Here is a 26,193-nt window from a genome sequence, read left to right on the forward strand (position 1 = left end):
GGTGTCATCACTTATTTTCAGTGATCCTGGCACATACTTTGAACCTCTATTTTGCCTTGAGCTTGGTTATTGTCTCTTGATGTTATATACTTCACTACATGCCAATGGATTGTTGGCAGACAGCACTGCCGCTGTCATAGAAGTTGACCATTTTGTTGAAACTCAATAGCATGGGTATTGTGCTGATAACTAAGAATCATGATGGGTCAAATATAGGATTTGAAACCTGCACAGCAAATTGGAGCATCATTAAACACTGACAACCATCATCCGTTCCCTTCCACACAGATGTGCCACCAGGGGCAGGTTTTGCTCACCTTTTCGCAAACACCTGTTATCATCACTATTTGATAATGATTCATTTAACACATGCTTATGATATGGTCTTGTTCATACAACAGTCTCTGCTTTTAGCATGTTTTTTCTTATAATTACGGAAAAGTTTTTTGTCACTTTCAGTTACTTCTGAAATATTTTTTACCTTTTTGTTTGCTTTCTTTGGAGACTGTAAGGGAGGATTGTTCCTTAACACTCGATATTTATTGTAAGAATTGACTAAAATGAGGATTGGGTGGTCAGAATGGGAATTGTTCACATTATCAACCACTGGTTTGCCTGACTGAATCCATATGAGAATAAGGCTGCTTGATGATGGCCATGTGGTTCTGGTGTTCATCATGGTGGCATTCTGTGTGTGACAAACAGAACTTCAATCATCAGTACTTCATCATATAGTTGTAGTCATTTGGCACACTACCGCAGAGTGGTCTAGTGGATAGAGCGTCTGTCTGGAGAGTGGAAAGTCCTTGGTTCATTCCCAGCATACCAAAAGTTGTTGGAAGATGCTATGCCTTGTTACCCTGCTTGGCGCTCGGCATTAAGAGGATAAAACAAGGACAAGACGGCTTGGAGTCAATATGATGTGTCTGAGTGGGGTATCCATGTTAAAATGCGGCATGGTATTTCAGGGGATAGCACAATAAATCCTGCATTAGTCCAGACCAGAAACATAGCCCCAAAACCCCCTTGACCCCCATTTCCCTTTGTCAACTCGTTTGCCATACAAATGTTTATTTCAGGGTTTTAGTATATATTTTACCTTATTAACTTAACATTACAGAAATGTAAGCTATGCTCCTGTTGAGTTTATTTGAAATGTGCTTGCTTGCCTTGGTCAGGAGGAACCATTTGAAAATCTGATTATTTTTTCAAAACGAATTTGAGAGACATTTAAAGAAAGGTTATATATGTTTTAGTCGTGATTTCATTTGCTGATATCAAGACTAAAACAGATGCTCTTTCTGTTGTAGAATTATTTTTGTGTTTGTAGAATCTTAAAAAATTCAAAGATGGCAACATGGCCCAGTCCATGCATAGATAAGCTGAACTTTGGAGATTGGGGTTTTGATAAATGGTCTCAAAGGGAATAATAGAGACTAATTTATCAGGAGATCTTCAACTCAAATCTGAGTGGAAGTCTTTTGAAAAATCGTTGATCAGATAAACAGCTTGTGAGGACGGAATGCAATTTAGTCCATCCAAAAATGTTTGCTATTTTCTTTGAAGGAGGAAGTGTTACAGAGAAACTTTTCCTTCTAATATATTATTAACCAATCATCAATAATTTTAACGCTCTTTGTGTTTTCAGCCAATCACTGAAGATATATGGGCCTACTATCTGCGCAGCATATGCAGCATGCGCTCTGACTCGACAGTGTAACAGACTTGCATTTTCTCAACATGGCCGATCAACCATTACCACGGATATGATTGGTCAGATACATACAGCATTTGAAGCTCTCTTCCAATGAGAATTGAGGTATGTGTGCTTATTTTTCAAGTAAATAGACCAAAACAGCATCTTTTGGCAAGGGTGTATTTTTGTTTTTAACAAAATGTGAAAATGTTTTGTATGTGATTGGCAGTTGTCAGAGATTCAAAGATAATATGTCTTTTATCGCAAGTATGACTACTTTTGGTGACGGTTCATCAAATACTCTTGATTATGAAATTAATGGTTAATCTTTGATGCAGTCAAATCATTCATGTCAGATGAGTACAATGTCCATTGTGATGATTGGTTTTTATGTACAAAAATTGTTCCAGTAATAGTTACTTCGGACAATATGCGAAGCTTTCAATGCAGGTTGACATCACCAGTAGAACCTGAAACAGGTAGAATATCGTGAGATCTTCTACCCCATGGATAGGACGACTTCACCCCACCCTTCATACCCCCCTCATTTGAGGCCAACATGGCCATGCCCCACTGATACCCACATATGTGCCCCCACCCCACCTTCCCACCACAACACACCCATACCAATGATAATGACCCATCAACAATAAAATTAATGGTTTACCTTGCATGAAGTCAAATCATTCCTATGACATTGAGCAGTTAATTTTCATACCCACACCAACCTCCACACATGTGCCTCCTCCCCACCTTCTTCTCCCCCCCCCCCCACCCCCACCCCCCAGTACCTGACACACACCCTACCCCCCTGTCTATACTGTCACCAAGGGTGTCACCACCTATACAACACCCTGCCCAACCCAAAAAGTAAATTATATTTGATACATTTCTTTCAATAAAATATTTGTAAATACTTCTGGATAAAGAATTAAGAACACATCTGCAAATACTTACATGAAATTAAAAAAACCATATGTGTGAATACTTACGTGAAATTAATTTTATAAACATGCCTAATACGCCTATGAAATATTTATTAACCAACAGCCGATTGAATACTTCTAAAGTTTTAAGTTTACTCAAAATTCAGATGACTAAATATTAATAAACACTATGTTGATTGACAGCTTCCAGAGATGGGTATCCCATTGAAGCAGCTGGTTGCAGATAGCTGTTACTCTGTTAAGATTATCTTACATCCGTTGTTTTTTTTTATATACCACCTTTCATGTTCTTCCGATTTGGTCAGATATTTCATTTCAGTCATGGAGCAAGCTTTGAAAGATGTAACACTATCTGGGTATCAGTGTTCCAGGTTTCCGATCAGTCACAAAGAAATTCATCCATTATGCAAAATAGGTGAAAGGTTTTGCATATAGCATTTCTCAGCATTGTTAAGTCGCCTGCCATTTGACAATATCTGACCAGTATATATCAATATTTATTTATTCTTTGTTCTTTCTGTCTTCTCATTCAAATAATTGCAATTGAAGAATGGTTTTCAAAGAAAGTTTGCAGAAAAGGGCTTTTTATGACCAAAACTTTCAATGCAAGGGGACCATTAAAAAACAACATTAAATTATATAAATTCAGCAAGTTCAAGTTTAAATGGTTGCATTTGGTTAGAAATGGCTTCTAAAGAATCAACTCAAGACACAGGGCCATTGTTGTATTTGGTGACAAATCTTTCAGTAATCAAATTAGATGAAAGTGTTCACAATGATCTCGTATTTTGTAGAAGGCAATCCTATCAATGTAAAACATATTGGGAATGTTTTCACTTGAATGTTTTCACTTGTTCTTGTGTCTTTGGAGTCTTGATATCATGATGCTGAATCGCCACTGATTCTGAAATCGTTAGTTCTTTTTTATTGGCGTTTTTCATTTTGTCGCAATTATGCTCACTTATCAAAGTTTAATAACAGTGATGTTTCCGATTGCTGAAGGTTATCGGAGATATAGATGTTTTTGCCACCAAATACAAGATAAGGTGTGATCTGGAAATAGTTCTACAGTGTTCTGAGATTTGAAATGGCGTTAAGATTAAGGAATCGGCTTATCTTATGTCTATACTTTATACTTAGCCTGTTTTGTTGATGCCCAAGGTGGATTTCTTACCATTACATAAGTATAAAATTTCACTGGTTTCATTAAATGTTAATCCTTATTATTTCACAACAGATAGCAGTAATTGCTTTTCAGAATTGTTTCAATTCATATGGAGTTAAACTTTGTGGCGTCAGTTATCAGCAGAACTTGAATATTTCTTTTATCATTTTCAAGTGCCAAATGTGAATCAACTGGCCTTTTGTAATGTGAAATTGACATTGCGTTTGGAGGCAACCCTACTGGCAAATGTGTGATTATTAAATTTTACTAAGAATTTGAATTGACATTATTGAAGTATGGCAAAATAATTGTAAGATAGCTTCGAGTAATACTGAAATGTCTGTCATAACAACGTAGGAATCCTGTAATGGATATTCATGTTCAGGGCTGGTGTTAATGACAGCACTTTCAGTACCCTGTTGATGTATGAGGTTAATTGTCCAGTCTAATGAGATCCTAACCTGATCGCTAATTATAAACGTAATTATCAGGTAATTTCTCACGAAATCCAAGAATGTATTCTGCCTCCGAAGCCTTGATACAGTGATGAAGAGTCTGAACATATCGCCATCGGGATAAACCTGACTGCTTCATGGCATAATTTGGGAGACTCGTATATATTTCAAAACCATCATACCAATTTTGGTTCAAACCCAGGCCACTTCTTGCCTTCACAAGCGCATCCAGAGTCCCAAATTTTGGAACCTTTGAGAGGTCACGTTTTGATGGGATTGTTATCAGTCATAATTGCCTTATGGAAAAAAAGACCTTGAGTTATCGTAGTATAAATGACATAGCCTCTGATATGGGTGTGCGATTTGGGATGAATTCATTCACCATACATGTTCGACCCTGATCATATTTCATTCATTGATTTCTATTAATGGATGTGGACTGAGAGAGCATTCCTGAAATAAAATGTCTGTCTTTGTGCGGCTAACAGACGGCAACACCTCTCTCCAATGTGTTATTTGCTGAACTAACAAATATCTGAAAAAGAATACGGGTGGCTCTCAATAGATCTCAAATAGTCGGGACAAGGGAGGCCATTGCCATTTGTCCCTCATGTTCGAGTATTTGTCCACTTTTAGTAACTATTGCACTTAAAAGGTAGCACCCGCCATCTTTTGTGGACAGTTTCTTTCACACGACACCCACAGTACTAGAAAGGAAGCAAATATGGTAAAAAATTCTTTTGTCACATTTAAACTTCTACCATGTAAGCATATATGCTCAAAGGGGTCTTTGAAACCTGGCTTCAGGTCTTGCCATTAAAACTGATGTAGGTGTACCAAATTAAGAGTAAATGGTTATAAACACGACAACATACATTGTCTTCTATGGACACTGTTTGTAGTGCAGACAAGGTTGTAGTTTTGGTACTCCTAAGTGTTTAGGAACATACACGAGTGACTATTTCAGCTGGTTCTATTTGTATCTCATTATATTTCGATTTGGACAAGAACGTGTTGTGTACGATTAATTGTTCCTGTCCATCTTTGTTGTAGCAGTATAGGCGCTTCATCCTTTGACGGAAAGATCAACCAGTTGTGAAGTGCTTTCTTATCATTTTGGAGTTCAAATGCATTTATTCCTTAAGGAATTCTTTTCCTATTTGTCTTAATTTGGATTGAGCAATAATAATTCTTCTGATAATTTCTTGTATGTTGTAGTTTTAATGTATATGATTATATGACAATATTTCACAATATGTTTGAGTTAGGAAAATGATTTCGACTCAGGAATAGTTCCCATGTTTGAATAATTAAACAAATCGACTCAGTAACTGAATTACAAGGGGTCTTAATAATGACTGACAATGTGATGGATATCAGGATAGGATGGCAGGGGAATTCCATAATACTGGGTACAGTCATTAGGTTTGGTTAGTTTGGGAGAAGCAAAGTCAATTAGAAGATAAATTGGAGCATATCATAAGTTGATTTCATTTCATGTTCTTTCATCCTATCTGGAGCTGCTATAACAGAAAAACACCGAATGGAATATGTTGGCATTGTGAATTATAAAAACGTGCAAACGATCTGTAGGGAAATGGTAAATGGCTTCGATGTTTTAACAGCCAGTTGATGTATGTTCAGACGATATGTTATAGTGATTGAATCAGTGGCAGAGTGATATGATATCCTGTGAATCTGTAAAAAAAATAAATTATACAGTTTTATTTCAAACTTTGGATTAAGTAGGGAAATTGAGAAGCAAACTATAATTTTGAGTTTGAAGTAACATGGGACAAATGCAATTTCAGATTATACCCTCGAGAGTGAGCATGACACTGAAGACTGTGCTAGATGTTGTGCTGATATTTATGAGGACAAGGGATCATGTTAAATGTTGATAGTTGGATGGTTGAACCACTGCCTTGGTGGTGTAGTGGATAAAGCGTCCACTTGGAGTGTGGAAGGTCGGTATTCAATACCAAGCTATCATACCAAAAGATGTTGAAAGATGGCACTTGTTGTAACCTGGTTGTTCCATTTGGCATTAAGGGGGATGAAAGGACTGGTCAGATCCATTGACCAGAATAATAAGGCACTTTGAGCATGATTGTCATCATGGAAAACGCACCATACATATAGACTTATTATATCTGTTTTGTTAACAAGAAATATGCTTACTTGTGCATACTCATACCCAAGAAAAATCTAAATACCGTATTCAACGTAATAAGCGCCCCACTCTTATAAGCGCCCACGTCAATATTTACTAATATATTGGTGAGTGAACAATCCCAATTTGCACCCCTTCCGATTGTTCAATGTACACAGGACTTATTTATTCGTGTATAATACATGTGTTATATGCACCCTTAATTATGGGTAATTAAATTCTGGGAAAATATATCTGTCGTATATAAACATTTCAGGCTGTCAGCATAAACCACGAAATTAACAATCTTTCAACTCTGTTGTTTTTCACCAAAATAATATTCTGATAAGAGCCCCTATTTCTAATTTGAGAGCGCCCTGGGCGCTTATTATGTTGAATACAGTATATTAAACGAGCATATTTGAGATTAGTTGTGCACATGTAATCAGATGGTGTTGAGGAAGGATCTCGAACTGGTACCATCCAGTAGACTTTTCGACATGTAAACTAGACTGTAAATTTGCCTGCCCCACTTCAGAAAAGGGGCGGTCGGGTAGCCTAGTGGTTAAAGCGTTCGCTCGTCACGCCGAAGACCCGGGTTCGATTCCCGACATGGGTACATTGTGTGAAGCCCATTTGTGGTGTCCCCCGCCGTGATATTGCTGGAATATTGCTAAAAGCAGCGTAAAACCATACTCACTCACTCACTCACTTCAGAAAATGATCTCAGCTGGCGCTACGAGTGTCAAATGTCTAACTTCTGTTTAATACGGTCATAAAACAAGATTGTTTTGTGAAATGAGGTCTTTATATATCTGATTTCATTTTATAGCTGCAGTATTTTAGTATCCTTTTGTATTTAAGTAGAGGCAGGTACTGTCACAGAACATTCTCATAAAAATCATGATTCCTTAAAAAAAACTATGATTCATTAGGATGGATATTCAACTACTGCCATTCATTGTATTTCTACATATCATATTTTGCATAGTGCATTTAAGGTCTTATTTAAGTTTTTGGTAGATAAGAAACTATTTCAGCTTACTGACCTTAAGGAATTTTTTCTATATTTGTTCAGTTTGAGATTTTAATATTCAGAATACAAATTTTGTCTATATATTGGTTTGCATGTGAAAAAAATGTAAATTTAATTGCTGTGGCCTTCAAGTAGTTTCGTGCTGTGGCGACCTTTTGGTGGCTAGCTGACAAGATATCGCCTCGGTTCTCACAATTCTGACTAAGATACTCACAAAGGGAATAATCAGACAAAAAGAAGTCATAAAATTCATAATAAAATCACTTTGAATTTTCCTCCATATCAAGATGCTTAGTTCTCGTAGCGCTATCAGTTTCCTCGCTGTCCTTAACTATGGACTCACTCAGGTGTGGTACATGTACCAAGATAGTTAAACCACCCCTAACATTGCAACATGTGTTCGGGTTGTGTAAACTGTAAAGGCTTTTGTAGGAAGTCTCTCATGGTGGCTACAATGTTGTACAGCGCTGTGGAAACTGGAGGTATTGACTCTCAACAGAAAGGCTTACAGTTCTACTGCCAGTTCATACCATAACAAATTTCTCTTTCTAAGGGTTTTTGGATGTCATTGATTCTGGAATTGTGGTTTTGTCGATGAATTTGTACAGATAACAGTGGATTTGCATACGTTTTGACTTGGAGTTTGGCGTTTTGTCGACAATTGAATTGATATGTGGGTTTGACTGTGATATTGACATGTTGACAGGTTGACTGACAGGGGATTGAATGGGGTTCATAACAAAGTTTCTGTAGTTTGGAAGGTGTACGATGTGGATCGAGATGGTCAAATATTTATGTGTTTGTATCGTTCAATTTAGACATTTGGAAATATACAGGTGAGTCAAGTTATAACATTTTAGATTATATTAGTTTGATATTTAAGATGAATGTTGTATCTTAGATCACATTGATAATATTGGACTGGTTTTAGTCCAAATTGTCGAAATTAATTGTTACTGGTTTTTAATTTGAATTAATTCACTGTACATCTAAAGAAGGTGATCATCTGGGTAAAGTTTATCAAGGCACTCAACATGAATTGATTAGGACCAACTCTGGATTCTAATTTTAATGATAACAAAATATACATTATATTAATATAGATGACAGTACTTGTTATTAACTGACATTATTTGTTAAAGGAAGACTTAATTTTCTCAGACAAACATATGCCAAGTAAATCTTTACTCATACCATTTATGAGTTCACGAACATGAAATTAATATCTTTAGTAGACAACAATAAATTCTACAGTCAGTTCAATGAATAATTCTTTTTCTCAGATATTCTTGGATAGATAAACTTATTGCTCTGCACGACACAAACAGAGGTCATGATTTACAACGACGCCAGATGTTGTCATCTTGCATAAACTGTTGGCACGATTGATGAAATTTACAATGATTCTTTGATTAGATGGTATTGATTAGCAGATCAAATAAGACTCTAATACAACATGAAATCGTACAATTTTCTGGTTGGTAAGCCTATTTGTATGAAAACCAAATGGGTGATTTGATTGCTGCGTTGGTGATCTCAGGCTCTCGATGTTCTGAGTAAAGATTCCTAACATATTGACAGGTGCTTGCAGAATACAAATTAAATCAATCATGGTATCTACACTAAAACCATTTATAGCAGGAACAAGCACCTTGGGGGGACTAATGTTGATATATGCCAGAGTTATAATTAATTTTGTTTTGTTATAATCACTCCTTGGCTTTGTTGCAGAGTATTGTAAAGCATTATTTATATCCTCTGTTATATTCCGTTTGTTATTTATACTTGAAGGATTCAAATGAAGGATGTTATTAAATTAAGATTTCCTTTACATGTTCATGAAGATCGTTAATCATTGCAGTTTCAAACCTGTGATCAATCATGAAATGTTAACCTATTGTCATTTAAGAATTAAGTTTCTTTTTGTTATTTATTTGAAGGCTACAGATGAAAAATGTTTTTGATTTAAGATTTCCTTTTCATATGCATGAAGATCATTAATCATTACATTTGGAAAGAGATGATCAATCTTGAAATGTTAACCAGTTGTCAACACTACTGTTATCCCAAACCTGGCCTTGAATGTCAGGAGTCATGACAACCTAGAGTTACCCATGTCGCCACCTCCCTGTCATGTCCCATCCCATGTCGTCTCTGTATCAGCAACTGTACAAATTCTATGAAGTCAAAGCCATGAAATAGAGAAATTAATCATGTTCAAACACCAATCACTCTGTCCACCCAGGTGGTCAGTTGTCCTCTGGTCACCGATGACCATGCAGCAAGTTTGTATCACCCCTGACCCCCAGCACTCTATCATCTGTATCAATCCCCAGTGTGACCTCTAACCCCTTGTCCATCTGTACTGGTCATGTTTCAGTTGTTCAGCCATGGTGTTCAATGGTGACTCCTTTCCTCTTCATTGAAACACCTTCAGTCCAAGCATTCATCCTGCTAGCTGCTACTCGGTGTGAGTGATGGCCACCTCTGCTCCAAGTGTCCTTGTCATCTTTTGTGGACTTGCCATAGCTACTCACACTATTTTTCTCCCATAAAGCCCTCTTTACACGCTGGATTAACATAAGAGAAGTGTCAGATGTAATCAAGGATGAGTTATAGGTGTGAATTTGTCTTGACAGAACAGCTCATGTCTACAGACCCAACTTTCTATTCTTGTCCTTTCAATTAATTCTTTTACTTCAACATCATCTCCCTACTGACTCTTCATCTGCCCATTAATCCAGCTATCGTGCCAAGATCCTCCTCCCCCCACCCCCCACACGAATACACACACAATCCACATACTCATGTGCTCCACCCTCATCTGTATATCACCTCATCGGTATACCACCTCATCTGTATACCATCCTCATGTGCTCCACCCTCATCTGTATACCATCCTCATGTGCTCCACCCTCATCTGTATACCATCCTCATGTGCTCCACCCTCATCTGTATACCACCTCATCTGTATACCATCCTCATGTGCTCCACCCACATCTGTATACCATCCTTATGTGCTCCACCCTCATCTGTATACCATCCTTATGTGCTCCACCCTCATCCGTATACCATCCTCATGTGCTCCACCATCATCTGTATACCATCCTTATGTGCTCCACCCTCATCCGTATACCATCCTCATGTGCTCCACCATCATCTGTATACCATCCTCATGTGTCTACCCTCATCTGTATACCATCCTCATGTGCTCCACCCTCATCTGTATACCATCCTTATGTGCTCCACCCTCATCTGTATACCATCCTAATGTGCTCCACCCTCATCTATATACCATCCTCATGTGCTCCACCCTCATCTGTATACCATCCTTATTTGCTTCACCCTCATCTGTATACATCCTTATGTGCTCCACCCTCATCTGTATACATCCTTATGTGCTCCACCCTCATCCGAATACCATCCTCATGTGCTCCACCCACATCTGTATACCATCCTCATGTGCTCCACCCTCATCTATATACCATCCTTATGTGCTCCACCCTCATCTGTATACCATCCTTATGTGCTCCACCCACATCTGTATACCATCCTCATGTGCTCCACCCTCATCTGTATACCATCCTCATGTGCTCCACCCTCATCCATATACCATCCTCATGTGTTCCACCCTCATCTGTATACCATCCTCATATGCTCCACCCTCATCTGTATACCATCCTTATGTGCTCCACCCTCATCCATATACCATCCTCATGTGCTCCACCCTCATCTGTATACCATCCTCATGTGCTCCACCCTCATCTGTATACCATCCTCATGTGCTCCACCCTCATCTGTATACCACCTCATCTGTATACCATCCTTATGTGCTCCACCCTCATCCATATACCATCCTCATGTGCTCCACCCTCATCTGTATACCACCTCATCTGTATACCATCCTCATGTGCTCCACCCTCATCCGTGTACCATCCTCATGTGCTCCACCCTCATCTGTATACCACCTCATCTGTATACCATCCTCATGTGCTCCACCCTCATCCGTGTACCATCCTCATGTGCTCCACCCTCATCTGTATACCACCTCATCTGTATACCATCCTCATCCGTAAACCATCCTCATCCATGGGATACCTCATCCGTATACCACTCTCATCCACTCTATTGTCATCTGTGCCACTTTTTTCCACACCCAATCCCAACCCAATCAGTCCAAATCATGTTTCCTCAGTGCACTCACCTCTTTTGCCTCCCCTTTCTGTGATCCCTGCGTCATCCCCTACCCCCACCTCTCACCCCTCCTTCCAGTCTGATATGACTAGAAAGAGACCCACATTCATTACCTGTGTCTTATCACAACCAAAGATGCAATCTGTTTTGCCTGTCCCGAGGGTTGAAGCTTCATTATTACCATGCACAGATACTGGATATCTCATTATTTTTGACATTTTCAATAACAATTAGAGAAAATTACTTTTAAAATGCAAATAAATATCACAGTTTCAAGATATTAGAAGTATTTTCATGTTGCCTCAAGTAATAAACTTTCAATTGCATGAGTGTTTCATCTTTCTAGCAATCAAAGGTCTATAAACTATATTGTATTGTAGAATAGCACTTAAAACTCTTCTTTTTTTTATTGGATTGATATTAATTTCTGAGTGATATAAAAACTTATTGTATTCAAACATTTCTAAATCATCAACCTTTGCTATTTTACTCAGCAACTTTCATTTCTTCTAAGAAGTCAAGATTGCAAAGTAATTTTGGACAAGGAAAAAACATTCTTCACATCACTCCATTACTCATAACACAGGTTCATCAGTGATGGAGAAGTTTTTAAATCTCTCCAAATAAAGAGCTCTAAATCAAAGACAGGTGTTTGGGTTTAAGGGATCCTCTCACAAAGTATAGCATGAACAATGGACACAATGAGTTATGTTGCCCAAGATTACAATTTCCGGCCAAGGTTGGTCTGTCAAAAGGGCCTGTGTACATCACTATAGAAAATCACATACAGACTTATTCAAGTGGTAGAAGGGCAAATTGTCCTCTTCCTATCGGTACAAGCTTGAGTGTACGCTTGAACCAACTGCAGTCTCACTATCACAGTGAACAGTAGCGAGAGCGGGAGAGCCTAGTCTTGTATACTTGTACGCTGGGAACTGTGCGTGCTCACAGAGTGTTGTAAAACTCAATGGGTGCAGTTTGAAGTGGTAGCTTTATAGGGGACTGTGTTGGAATAGCAACCAGATCAGTATTATATCAGACCAGGATTAACCATTATTTCTCCTGCTTCCTGTTATTGTGTCAAATTAGACCCAGGAGAACTGTTCCGGAGTCCCTAATGAGACTGTTCGAGCATGGAAAAATGATCACTGCCAAAACTACAGTGTCTTGGCGTCCAAGCTTGATTGGACGATGGATTAATAACAGTAAGAATCAGCTCTCGCTTCTCTGAGGATGTATGTGTTGGACATGTGGTCTTCATCAGCCAGGTACTGTATACCTCCATCATTAGTTTGTCAGTTTGAATGCCATCTCCGTTCTTACATTTGGACCTGCTTATGTCGGGTTTAATTATCTCCTAAATATTTTCCAAATTGTTCGAGAATCTTTCAGCTTAAGTCAGTTTGGTTGATCGTTAGTACTAAAGCAAGGATGTTTTTGTTAAATTAATTAGTGGATGTAGATGCTTGGTTTTAGTGTAAGTTAATTAATTGTGATGTTTAAAAGTACATGTAGATTTTGATGGCGAGTTTTAGGTACATTGCAGAACTTGATGTTAGACTTCAGTTTTTGAAGTCAATGAGAACCTTGAGCTCAAGGAATGTTGAAACTGGTTCTTGTATCGGAAATTCAGAAACAATAACATTGCCGTGTTACAAAGGCCAGAGCTTATCAACTTGTTGTGGCATATATTTTGCTTTATCCATCTTATGTTTAACTGAAGTTGACTAGATCTCTGTTTTGCTGTTCAGAAATTGATCTATGTACATTTATCCTTGTTATTAGCCCTGAGTTGAGTTGTCTGTTAGATGCTCACTTGTAACAGTCGGGATTTGCTCATCTTTAGCCGGCCTTCTATTGATTGTACTGGAGATAGAAATGCGTTCCCAAGTCGTCCCCATATTTCATTCTACAAGTATAGACCTGGTTAATAATAGGCCTCCACTGGCAGCAAATGGGAGAAAAATTGTGTCTTGGAAAATCAAATTTAAAATATTTAACCGTTATATATAATATGTAAGCAATAGCTGTATACTGTTCTAGCAGTTATATGGATAATAAAAGTGCTGTTTCTGTCCCTCAAGGGGATTTACAATAACAACCAACAATTAAAATAATGTCATCAAGTACAGCATTAATCCACAAAAAACTATTTACAGACAATTATATGGTACCAGATGGCTCAGTATACTTGTGGGGTCATATATAGTATCGTGCTGTAACAGGTTGTTCAAACTTACATTGACGCCAATAAATATTTCAATAAGCGTTAGACGAGCAAAGATGGAGTTTGAGAAGGCTTTTAGACTAATTGACTTTCATGAATTTGTCATCCTGAATCTCTGAACTCAATGATGTACTTAATATTTCAGCACATTTAACCTGAGAAAGTTGGTATAAACAATGGACTTGACTTCATGTCATGGATACAAGATCGTCTAAACAATATTGAGTTACATGGCTAATGAAATGCACTATCGATGCGTTTTAAAGTGTTTGGTTAGAACATGTTAATAGGTGTTGCATGAATGTATGAATGTTAATGATTTTTAGACATACTGACACACTTTGAAAATGCAATTTTCCAGTTTCTTTTCTCCATTTGTTTTGTAGTCATGAGTATTTATGTTTATTCATAAAGTCTTACTGATGCAGAGAGCGTGGGTTCTATTCCTGATGGGACTTGACCCAAACAAATATTAGAATTTGTACTTTACTAAGAAAGTGTTATCCCAAATATAACATTTGTCAATAAAGAGTATCTAAATTTAACATTTTATAAGATTAGGAATCATTTTGCTGCTGTCTCTGGAGTTTCCATCCAACCAATGAGACATTTTTCTGCTTTTGGTCTGACATCAATACTCATTTGCCACAAAGACTAAGAGAATATAATTGTTGTTGTTTTTATGTTGTTTGTAAGTGGCATTGAATTTTCATAGTGTTTTTAGTCTTGGTAAATGTGATTTTCTGCATATATCCAGTGTAAGGTTATGATGACATGTCCTTTGGACCTTATTTGTTGTAATTTGAAAAAAAGGCCCACCTTACTGCCGAAATTCTTTTAGATGAAAATCAAATAATTTTTTTAACTTCGGACTGTGACTGGGTTCCACTGGTGGGGCAGGATATGCTCACATTTTCATGAACACCTGGTATCATTCCTTTTTGATGGTGATTCATAAACATGCACATGATATAGTCGAAATTGCACAATCGACTCTGCTTTTTGCAGAGATTTCTATTGGATATGGAAAGGTTTTGTCGCTTTATTTATTTATTATTATTTATTTATTTATTTATTTTTTATTATTATTATTATTATTATTATTATTATTATTATTATTATTATTATTATTATCATATATACCGAAAGCATAGAAACATTCATAGTTGTAATAAATGTGTCAAAGTAGTATTACTACCAGTAGTGTGGACAGCCAAGATGGTAATCTTCCAGAAGATTCCAAGACCAAAATGACGATCCAAGAATCCCTGTAATGACCTTCCTGGATGAATAATATATGAGATTTGTTTTTTGTTGTGTTTTGCCATTTGATGAAGTGAAATTGATCATGTGAATATCACAGTTGATACAAAAACAGCATAGTCATTTTTCGGTGTTGTAAAAAAATGAACAAATTGCGAGCAGTATTGCTTCATGTTGAATTTGAATTGTTCAGTTCACTGAGCCAGTTTGTGTCAACTCAGATTATAAGTTGCGTAGTGCAGATTATCAATTATTCAGTAATAAAGTTGTGTTTGTAATGGGAGGGCAGGCTTGGGAGACACATCATTATCTGCACAAAGACTGCCTGATTACCTTATTACCGCTGTTTATTGCTGTATTTGTTATTATAGGAAATAGAAGGATAAAGCTCGGGGGATTATCATGCTTATATCGTGATCATCGCGATTATTTTGCCATATGAATTATCAGCATGATTTATAGATCATCACCATTATAAACATAGGCCATCATGTAGCTCGAATATTGCTAAGTGCATCATCATCATCATCATCATCATCATCAAATGAACGATTGGCCTGATCTAAAGATCATAACCATTACTATTTGAATGATTTTCATCATGTTATCATCATCATTAAATCATCATCATCATCATCATCATCATCACCAAATAAATGAGGCACATTCAGGTAGCCTTGTGGTAAAAGTGTTTGCTCGTCACATCAAAGATCTGGGTTCAGAATTTTACACATGAGTCTCTCTCTTAGTACCCCTCAAATGATATGGTTCGAATGTTGCTCAAACTGGGATCACACTCACCAAATATATTATTATTATTGTCATTATCATTATTATTCGTCTATTGTCAATTATCATTGTGACATTACAGATTACATACCAGCATATAGACTTGTCTATTTAATCACATGAGAAATGAGCTTGACCGTATCGTGTGTATAGACGTGAGAGTCCCGATATTGCAGAGTATGACAGAAGGGGATGTATTGACATCCCACAACTCCCCCCTCTCACTTGCCGCCGACTCTGTCACGTCTCCGTACATTTGAAATAGACATCTTCACACTCCATGGCCACCCTTATACTCCTCTCAACCGTCTGAAAGAGACGACGTCCCTAGCGCTCAACACCTCCGTCATCTCTCAACATTTTTGACTTGTGAATCAGCAGTGGAAAGCTGTTTGTATAGAAAACGGCAAATTATGATGCAATTTAATTGACAGGCAGTCTGCTACATCAATATCTCAAAGCTGTAAAACCTATCTCTCATATCTTGACTCGGCAAAGAAAGAAATGATTGAAGGAAGACCATGTGCTCTAGCGATTTTCTGCTCCATTGAGCTAAAGACTGTTTTGAGGCGTTCTAGGGAAGCATGGAGCACCCAGTGGCTTATCTGCCCAATTTATACCCTCGCCCTGTCGCAGTTTCCGCAGTTTCCGTGGAGATGCGGCTTCACACTGCTAAAAGTGGGAGTAATTTTCACGAAGTCACAGATCTGGAAGCATGTAATTTGTTGCAGACGTAGATTACAACGCTTGATATGTACATTTCATGGTTCCGTGGTTGCATGTAATACTTACCAATTTCAAAGTTAGTCATCATTTTTCAATATTTCAAATTTAGATATCGTGATAATTTATTTCATGGATGAATGGTGTTAAATGCTCATATTTCACATTGGAATGCTTTAATGATGGTGGAGTATGTGATAATTATATCTATGGTGGTTTTTCTTGGGATTCCGATAATTCACTTGGATAGTTCCAATTTAATAACATACCACCTGAAGGTAGTAATTTCAATTTTTTTTATTCAATATTCCTAATCATCATGTTTCCTAAATGGGCTTGATAACCATTTTTGATTACTTAACTTTCAAGCATTTAGGTTTTGAGTAAATCCTGGGTTTTTTATCATGCTGGTTTAAAAAAGCAGTATTAAGAACCTTCACAGCTTTTTGAGCTGAAATCTTATTATATATCTATTAGATTTAGAATTACCTTACAAATATTTCTACACTCATATGTACTACTCAAGAGCTAGTTAATCTGTGGGTGGTCCTTAACTTCTTTTGAGTAGTATATGAAAATCAGAATTATGTAAGCTTTGTGATATTCTTAAATGTATCTCACTAACCAAGTAGCTACTCCTCTTCCCACCCATTTGACTTACAATTATGTTCATGGTAATCTCGATATACTAACAATCCATTTAGATAGCTGAAGGAATTTGAATATCATCGCGGTAACATTTCATGATATACTAGATTTGCTTGTTAAGTCTATTTGCATGACTTGATTGCTTTATCAAGTTTATCTCGGCAGGTTAGTGACGTTTTCTTTCCGATATAATGCAATCTATGACTGATATATGCATGGGTCCAGCTGATCCTGTTATATCAACATAGAAACCGACAATGTGATGATTGGCAGGTTCTTTTAAGGATTAGATGCTAATTATCTTTCACTTACCGCAACTTTTGATAAATGTATCAGGCTTTTATATACATATCATGTTGTCTTACGCTTTGATTATTTACACTACCTTTGATCTGACAACCGTAGCAGTGTGTTAAATTGTTATTACATGGGAAACATGGGCGATCGCATTCACCGGGGAAATTGTTTATTTTGATATGAACAAGCGAGGCTGTCAGATGTGTGATGAAGTGCTGATATTGACAAAGGGACCAGGTCAGGAATCCAGTAACTCTGACATTTCGCTTTTCGTGGCTATATCACAGCAACCTTTCTTATTCATACGAACTTTTTATCTTTTTCTTTTTGAGTGAGTGAGTGGATATTTTATGCCACATGATAACTTTTGCAGCTATTTACATTGAGAGTTTCTCATGCTTTATATTTAGAGGTAATGGAATAAAAAAGGGATGTTGAAGATAAAAGAATTTAACTGTAAGTCTCTCCATCATTTTCTTTTTTATTCGTCCACTTTTTTGTTATTTACCATACTTCTGACTTCTTTTGTATTTGATCTGTCTGCTCTCACCTGTTATTCATTCTTCTGTCTTTTCTGGTTTGGCCTGATTTGGGAATCGATTGGTTTGAAAAGAATTATGGTTCCTTCTCATCCTGTAAAGACACACAGTAGAATACAGAACTTGGAACAAATTGCATGTATTTTTCAGTTCGTTCATACCCTATGCTTTATTGTCATGTTCCATCTTTGCAATGGTTTTAATATGGTATATGATCCCAGAGCCAGTCTATTATGAAGAGATTTGAAACCCATTTACTGTAATCATAGTTGTGGAAGACGTTTATGAGTACAGAGACAAGCATGTACTCCACATGATACACACTCCAAGGAATTGTTTAACTGCACCAAAATATCATTCTCATATAGAGTCTTGGAGAATGACTTGTTTATTACATAGACAGTTCTGACTTTAAATTGGATAAATGATTCTTGGTTTCTACAAGGATTCCAGGTTTATGAGGTAAAATCTTGCAATAGTCTCCCCGGAGTAATCAAGAGCAGGAACCCCATGAATGCAGCAGAGTTGGAGGGCAGTGTTAATATTAGTAAATTCAAGATAGATAAATGGCCAGATTAAATGTTGAATGGAGCTGGTTGGAACAACACATGGAATGAGAAATGGGATTAGCCGTAGAGCCTGTTGGGATGGGTGGCTAGATAAATGAGAGTCTATGCAAATCTTCCTTCTGTGGAGGCAATAACAATATCAGTGGTTAAAGAGAACATTGTGATGAGATCCTGGATACACAGCTATAGGAGGGGCACAACTGGGGAGGGGGGAGGGGGATGTGTGTCTGTGTCTTTGTGTGTGTCTGGGATATGGGTGTCTGAAGTGTCTGCAGATGACTGAAGGTGTATGTGTGCCTATAGGAGGTCCCTAGGTGTCTGTAGGTCAGAGGGTGAATATATTTTGGTGGCTGTGTCTACAGATGTATGTGTTTCTAGGTGTCTGTATCTACAGATGAATGTGTTTCCCCAATGTCTGTGTCTACAGATGTATGTGTTTCTAGGTGTCTGTATCTACAGAAGTATGTGATTCCCCGGTGTCTGTGTCTACAGATGTATGTGTTTCTAGGTGTCTGTGTCTACAGAAGTATGTGTTTCCCCGGTGTCTTTGTCTACAGATGTATGTGTTTCTAGGTGTCTGTGTCTACAGATGTATGTGTTTCTAGGTGTCTGTGTCTACAGATGTATGTGTGTCTAAGTGTCTGTGTCTACAGATGTATGTGTTTCTAGGTGTCTGTATCTACAGACTAATGTGTGTCTAAGTGTCTGTGTGTACAGATGTACTTGTGTAGCTGTGTTTCTATAGAAGCCAGCAAATATTCCTTTCCATATTGTTATGCCAGCTTATATTGCAATGTATGTGACCTTCAGAACGTATGTGCAACATCAAGATTGTGAATATATTGGACTGTGACCGTCTTGAGACATAACTGGCCATTATCAATGCCTGTTACAAGTACACATGAGACACACACATCCAAAACAATCCCCAGAAGCTACTATGCATCTCAGAACAGTTCCCCAGCGTAATAATAGTACATGTATTTGTGATGACAGAACGGAACAACTGTTCAAACACAGCTGAGCTGAACTTTTACACTCAGACATAGACTAGACGTAGACCACGGCAGTTCATCCAACTGAATGTAAACTGCAACACGACATCACAAGATACAGAATACAATACCCAAAGGCGCGGAAGACAGTATATGGATACACTGAACAGACACAAGCAGAAATAAGTAAACATGTATGGGAATAGTATGAGAAGGGACACTCTGGCTGTGTGGAGGATAGTATTGATGGTTGAATTATTGATTAGATTCCGGGATGTTGATTAAAGAAAACAGAAGGAGGTGCAGGGTGATTAGTTGAGGTAGCGGAGATCAGCAGCAGGGGGGGTCGGGATGTTGTGAAGGTGGTCGGGATGTTGTGAAGGGGGTCGGGATGTTGTGAAGGTGGTCGGGTTGTTGTGAAGGTGGTCGGGATGTTGTGAAGGTGGTCGGGATGTTGTGAAGGTGGTCGGGATGTTGTGAACGTGGTTGGGATGTTGTGAAGATGGTCAGGATGTTGCGAAGGTGGTCGGGTTGTTGTGAAGGTGGTCGGGATGTTGTGAAGGTGGTCGGGATGGGGATGTTGTGAAGGTGGTCGGGATGTTGTGAAGGTTGTCGGGATGTTGTGAAGATGGTCGGGATGTTGTGAAGGTGGTCAGGGTGTGGTGAAGGTGGTCGGGATGTTGTGAAGCATCCGCTGTGTTTTTGTCTGAAAATGTATAATTGGATGTTCTGATATATGAAACGCAGAACTGAATGAAGAAAAATATCTATCCTGTTTAGATATTGTGTTTATGGCTACAAGGTAGCCTTGTGGTTAAAGCGTTCGCTCGTCATGCCGAAGACCCGGGTTCAAATCCCGACATGGGTACAATGTGTGAAGCCCATTTCTGGTGTCCCCCGCCGTGATATTGCTGGAATATTGCTAAAAGCGGCGTTAAATAATACTCACTCACTCACTCATGACCACCAGGTGGCATTGCTGTAACTTTACAGTGATGCTACAATTGAAATGTCAGTTTATTTCGTTTACATGGTTCTTCAGAGATGAGAATATCAATACCGTTGGTATTCTTAATTCTAATATATATTCAACCAAAATAAAGTAAGAGATATGAATATATGGAGGAGGAGGACGAGGGTTGACATGACTTGATGGACTTTCAAACTAGCCAAGGGTCCTTGGTCAAAGAAGAAAGGGATTAGGGATGTTTCAGAAAAAAATAACACACTTCATATATGCATGTAGAAGGCCATTGAGGGAAGCTTGGATGAATCAGTGGAGACAATTTGATTTCTGTCTGGACAGTGTCAAAATTAAGAACATACAGAACTAATAATTGATTTTGTGTCAACCCTTTGAAGCAACCATCAGGGTAGATGGATTAAAATATAAAGTAGATGGGAGGTTGATTTGAAAGCTGCAGGGGGTGGGATGAGGGTAGTGGAGATAGGGGTGGGGTCAGAGAGGGAGGTGTCCCATGGGGCAGGATGTACCCTCATCATCAAAGCCCTGAGCCAGGTAGGAGGGAAACGGTGTAGGAGAATAGGGATCCAGGAGCACAGAATCCCTATTGAATCCCCTGCATAGGATGCTGGCAGGGGGGATTCAAGGCCAGATATCAATGCAGGACTCTTCAACTTGTTACTTGAAATCAGCAAGATACAAACAAAGACTAGCTGTATGTTTATTTGTGGACAGTGTCTAAGGGCAGGGTATCGTGTTTTAACACATGGAGGTGTGCTTTGAACATATGGCCAGCAACTGAGTGAACTTGGACGTTATCTCTCACTGGCTCCTGGGGAACAATACAGGTTTATACACCAAGGGGGTTATCTTGATAGTAGAAACTTCAAACACTGGAATTCTAAGACTTTTGTCTGGCCGGGATCTCTATGAGGTTGTTCCTGGAGTAATGGTGGTCATGAACTTACTGGACAGTTTGTTTATGGATTTCTTAATATTTCATGGATACCTAAAGATTCATGTGATTTTAAGGTAACTTTTCTTTGACTATTCTATTCTATTCTATTCTATTCTATTCTATTCTATTCTATTCTATTCTATTCTATTCTATTCTATTCTATTCTATTCTATTCTATTCTATTCTATTCTACATTAGAAAATTGTAGGAATACAAGAATATGTGATTGTTTGAAATGTAAGTCATGGTTTCAATAATATCAGTGAAGCTGTTTGATCTTCCAGTTGAAGATGATAATTTTGCACAAGATTAGAAGAAAATATTCTGTATTGACTGTTCATGGTTATTTTTTTGTTTGAAGTTTTAGACCGCATTAATATTTTAGTTGAAGTAATTTGAAGCTCAGTGCCCATTAAGGTAGCATGTATCTGAGAGAAAAACCTGTGTTGAACCACCGTAGTAAGGATTGAACTTGTAAAGAATTGTTCGGGCCTGTTGCTTTTTAAGCTCAAAACGGAACATTTTTGTAAAAAGTTGCATGTCTTTGTTCTGGTTTTCACATTCTACTGATATCAGTGTCAGAAACAGGTAGAAGTCGACATACATCAGGAAATAATACTAACAAAGATATTCAAAATCTCAACAGCAAAAATAACGGAACTAACCGCTATTGTCGACAGCTGTTACTGTTCACCTGTGCATGTTAATTATCAGCAATCTACAGGTGAAACACAAAATACCTGACAAGTGTGGCAATGTGCACCAACTTTGGATTCTGAAAGGAAATCTAGGATACAATCACAGTCAACCCTGTGCTATTTTCCCTAAGGCTCGGAGTGAAAGGTGAGATCCATGATTTTATCTTGACCTGGCTAATTTTTGTGTAAGCACTCCTTTGAGTTTCACTGTTTACCTTCAGGTGCTCTAACGAGTTTGCTGAGCAGGTACGACAACAGCACACTTTGCACTTACCTGTCAAAATGTTGGTCAGGTGAAGGGTCACCTACTGCAGTGAGAGGGTCTTGACTTCAACATTAAACTGGTCAGGATAATCTGACTCTGTAAGACACTATAAATAATATTGATATCAGGTTACTCACATCTGAAAGAGAGACATTTGTGTGGCTTTTTGACAAAATTTCAGCAATATCCAGGTGGGAGTACCAAGCAAATATTGACATATACCCCGATTTAAAGTAAAAATATTATGCATTCTGTAATTTGTACAATAACCTGCATTTCAGGTAACAACCCATCAGTTATCTCTAACCATAAATCAAAACATATTTTCTCACTTGTTTTACAGTTTTTACATAAAATGTATCTGAAGCATAAAGGGAAAATATAAAAATAAAGATTGCCTAAAATCTAAACTAAATGAATTCTTGTATTGTGCCTTTAAGCCTGTTATGCCCAATAGATTCTGATAAAGGAGACTGGTTATGCTATGGCCTTGAAGTTTTATCTTCTTGTGAGCACAACACACCAATTTTGAAGATTTATTTTCTGGGAGACAGTGATATTATTATCCTTCAGATAAAGTCTTTACCAGAAGGAAATGGACAAACACAACAGTCCAAATGTCAATCTAACTGTAGATCTTTAGGTAAGAGGTTACCAGACCATGATTATATTCTGTTACAGAGTCTTATTTTGGGGGGAAAATGGCTAAAAATTGACGGTCAGATCTGTGAAACAAGTAATTAAATTTGTCTGTCTGGAAGGTCTTGTCACAACTGTAATGGTCTGTTAAGAAATATGTGGTACAGATACTATTAATCAGCTTATACCTGCATATTTATAGAAACAAAATGTAAATGGGAATATAACTACTGACACCTTGGAAAAGTAACATTTCCTGAAACACAACTCCTTGAGGAGGCCTTACATCCTGAAAATTGATACTTGTACTTTATACTTAGTCCAATGATCTTTTTGTTCTTTTTAGTACACATATTGTAAAACAGATCCGTTCTGAAGAGGAAAGTCGTGATAACTGTAAAGACTTGTGTTATATGAGCCATTTGACCGGAATAACGACCAGGAAGATGACGATACTAACATAGGAAGTTTGGCATTATGGTCTCCTTAGATGAAAGCATTGTTTTTACTATAGTGAATATCAAGATGTTACCACATGAAGAAAAGTCATTTAGCTTGTTTTATGATGATTGATAAAAGAGAAAATGCTATTGTCTGTATTGAGCCATCATGGTTCCATTGTTGAACTGAATAATGTTACAATGAATAATCTTGAAATAATGTTGTCATTTGAAGACCACGTTGTGTCTGTAGTTTGAGTAGGATCTCCTGATTGTTGGTTTGAATCAAACATCAGGACCAATTACCACTTGGATCCTTGGTCTGTCAGAAGAAGAAAAATGATAAATATTTTACTAATGTGTCACATATACTATGATATACATATACATAAAAAGTGAGAAATATCAGGCCACAGGAACCAAATAAACACGGAACCTACAAGAATCCAGTTTTAATATTTCATTCAGTTTTGAAAGCCTCAAATATCAGCATTAATTTTATGTAACATTTTGTCACATTTGATGACTAACCACAGACCAGAAGGTGTGAGGATATTTCTTGCCCCGAACGTCTGGCTGAATTCTGTGTGAAGGTGACTGAAAACACACATTTAGCATTCTGATGTTTTTTCTCCTCGGCTGTTTGTGACAGGGGAGGCCAGTATTAAAGCCCCGGTGTGTCTTGCACAGACTTGATGGTAATTAGTGCTGTTTTATTGACAAAGCCACATCAGTCCCTTGTCTGTTGTTATTTAGCCTGATTACTTTGCCTTGTTGATTAAAGATGCACCACTTGCTACCAGTGTGACTTTTGTCTGGTCAGTGCAAAGCGGTTGGCAATTCTTGGGAATAAGTGTGCCCCTGATGGATGGAAATGTCTACAGCAACCTCTAGAAGCACTCCTTTAAATCTTGCTGTTGAAGGGAGTTAGCAACTTCAAAGGATCTTGCTGGTCAGTTTTATTGTTGTGTTCACAAAGATGAATCCATTTAAAGTCAATGCTAACATGCTTGATATTAATGCTAAGGAGATTGATGCAAATGCCCCCTGTTTTAGTACAAATATGATGATAAGTCATTTGCTTGGGAAAATATCAAAGTAGCAGATCAGATTTGTCAGGAAATGGTATAGTTTCAATGGTTATGGTCTTGACATGTTCTAATAAAGAAATGGTTTATCTTTGATTTGTGGAGACTGGTTTATGATGCACCATGATCCTGATATTAAAAGGATCCATTTAGATGCTGGAACTCCATGTTTGGTAATTCAAAAAGTTAAGACTGTAACATTTGAGGGTAATTTTCAAATGGAGCAAAACAATATTCACTCATTGTTCAAGAACATCAGTAACAAGAAATTGTGACTCCCATCTTGCACTAGTCTGTCATACAGACCCTGAAACAAATATATCCAATACAGCCCATGCAAGTCTATAATTGTTGGCAAGTCTAGATTACTGCAGTTTCAGAAGTGAAAATGAAGAAAGTCTCTGGGCTCCTTTTTTATTATATTTTATTAAGATGATTTCAGAACTTTCTTTTTCTTTAAAATGTTCATTTCAGAGACAAGATGTTGGAATAATCTTGCATTTTAAAGGTTAAACTCCTAAGAGTCAAGGTCACATGAGCCACAAGGGATGATGGCACAGTCGACAAGTGATGTATTCACAAGAGGGCTTGAACAGTTTCTTGGTTGTTACTTAATATGTTTTCAAAGTCTAATGGCATCTTAATCCAACCAGACAGGTCTAGGTTTTGTATTTACATTCCCAGGTCACAAGCTTTTCAATTCAGAGGTGTGCTCAGATTCGAAATGACAATAATTCACTTAAACTTTGCATGAGACTTTATCCCAGGGACATAAATTTTCAAAGTTTGACTTGAATTGAGAATTAACTAAGCTGACTAAGCTGTTTTGGAAAGCAAGCGTGTGGGCAGACTGATCATTATGTTGGTCCGAGTGTCCATTATAGCTGACCCTTGCACCTTTAAATTGCCCTACAAAAGGAAGCGAGGCTAACAATGGGTCACCCTGGCTACCACATTTCAGTTTTATAGAATGATTTATAGATTTGTTTAGAGATAAAAACACATTTCAAACAAAATGTAACAAGTTTAAACCTTTGATCTTAAATTAGTGATGTTTTCATTTACAGCATAATAGGAATGAAATTGTATGAAATATGTATTAATTGTAATTGAAAATTTGAATTTTGAAATCATGACATACTATCTCCCTCCTTTAGGGCCTCATTGAGAAGGTGCGATTCTGTAGCTTAGATAATGAGAGGGATGTACTGAGAAGTGTCACAGACAGTTGGCAAAATTATCAAGGGGAGGTAATTTGGTATCATGCTGATAACCTTGGGTGATAATTACTACCTTCGAGAAGACACAATACTTTTCTCGTAAATAGACTCATAACTCACAAGAACTCGAATCCTTCGTATACTATTCAGGATTGGTGATAATTGTTCGCAGTGTTTTCGCAATGACTGTGAAAGTTTATCTATCCTTAAAGGGATTACGGGATAC

General features: G+C 37.6%; 1 protein-coding gene across 7 annotated transcripts in view; it reads left to right on the forward strand.

Moving 5' to 3' along the window:
- Window positions 1–3,031: 3,031 nt before the first annotated feature.
- The window catches only part of LOC139450548 (protocadherin-7-like), a 56,238-nt gene continuing 33,076 nt past the window's right edge, over window positions 3,032–26,193 (forward strand). For 5 of the 7 annotated variants that reach the window (XM_071232288.1, XM_071232291.1, XM_071232293.1 and 2 more), the window contains exon 1: window positions 12,611–12,913. The gene's annotated coding sequence lies outside the window, so the exon portion shown is untranslated. Of the gene's footprint in view, window positions 3,059–12,610; window positions 12,914–21,618; window positions 21,692–26,193 lie in introns of those variants that run through there. The other 2 variants (XM_071232290.1, XM_071232289.1) reach the window with 2 other exon arrangements.

This window comes from Haliotis cracherodii, unplaced genomic scaffold, assembly GCF_022045235.1.
Source record: "Haliotis cracherodii isolate W230 unplaced genomic scaffold, xgHalCrac1.p SCAF_8, whole genome shotgun sequence".
Classification (NCBI taxonomy): domain Eukaryota; kingdom Metazoa; phylum Mollusca; class Gastropoda; order Lepetellida; family Haliotidae; genus Haliotis; species Haliotis cracherodii.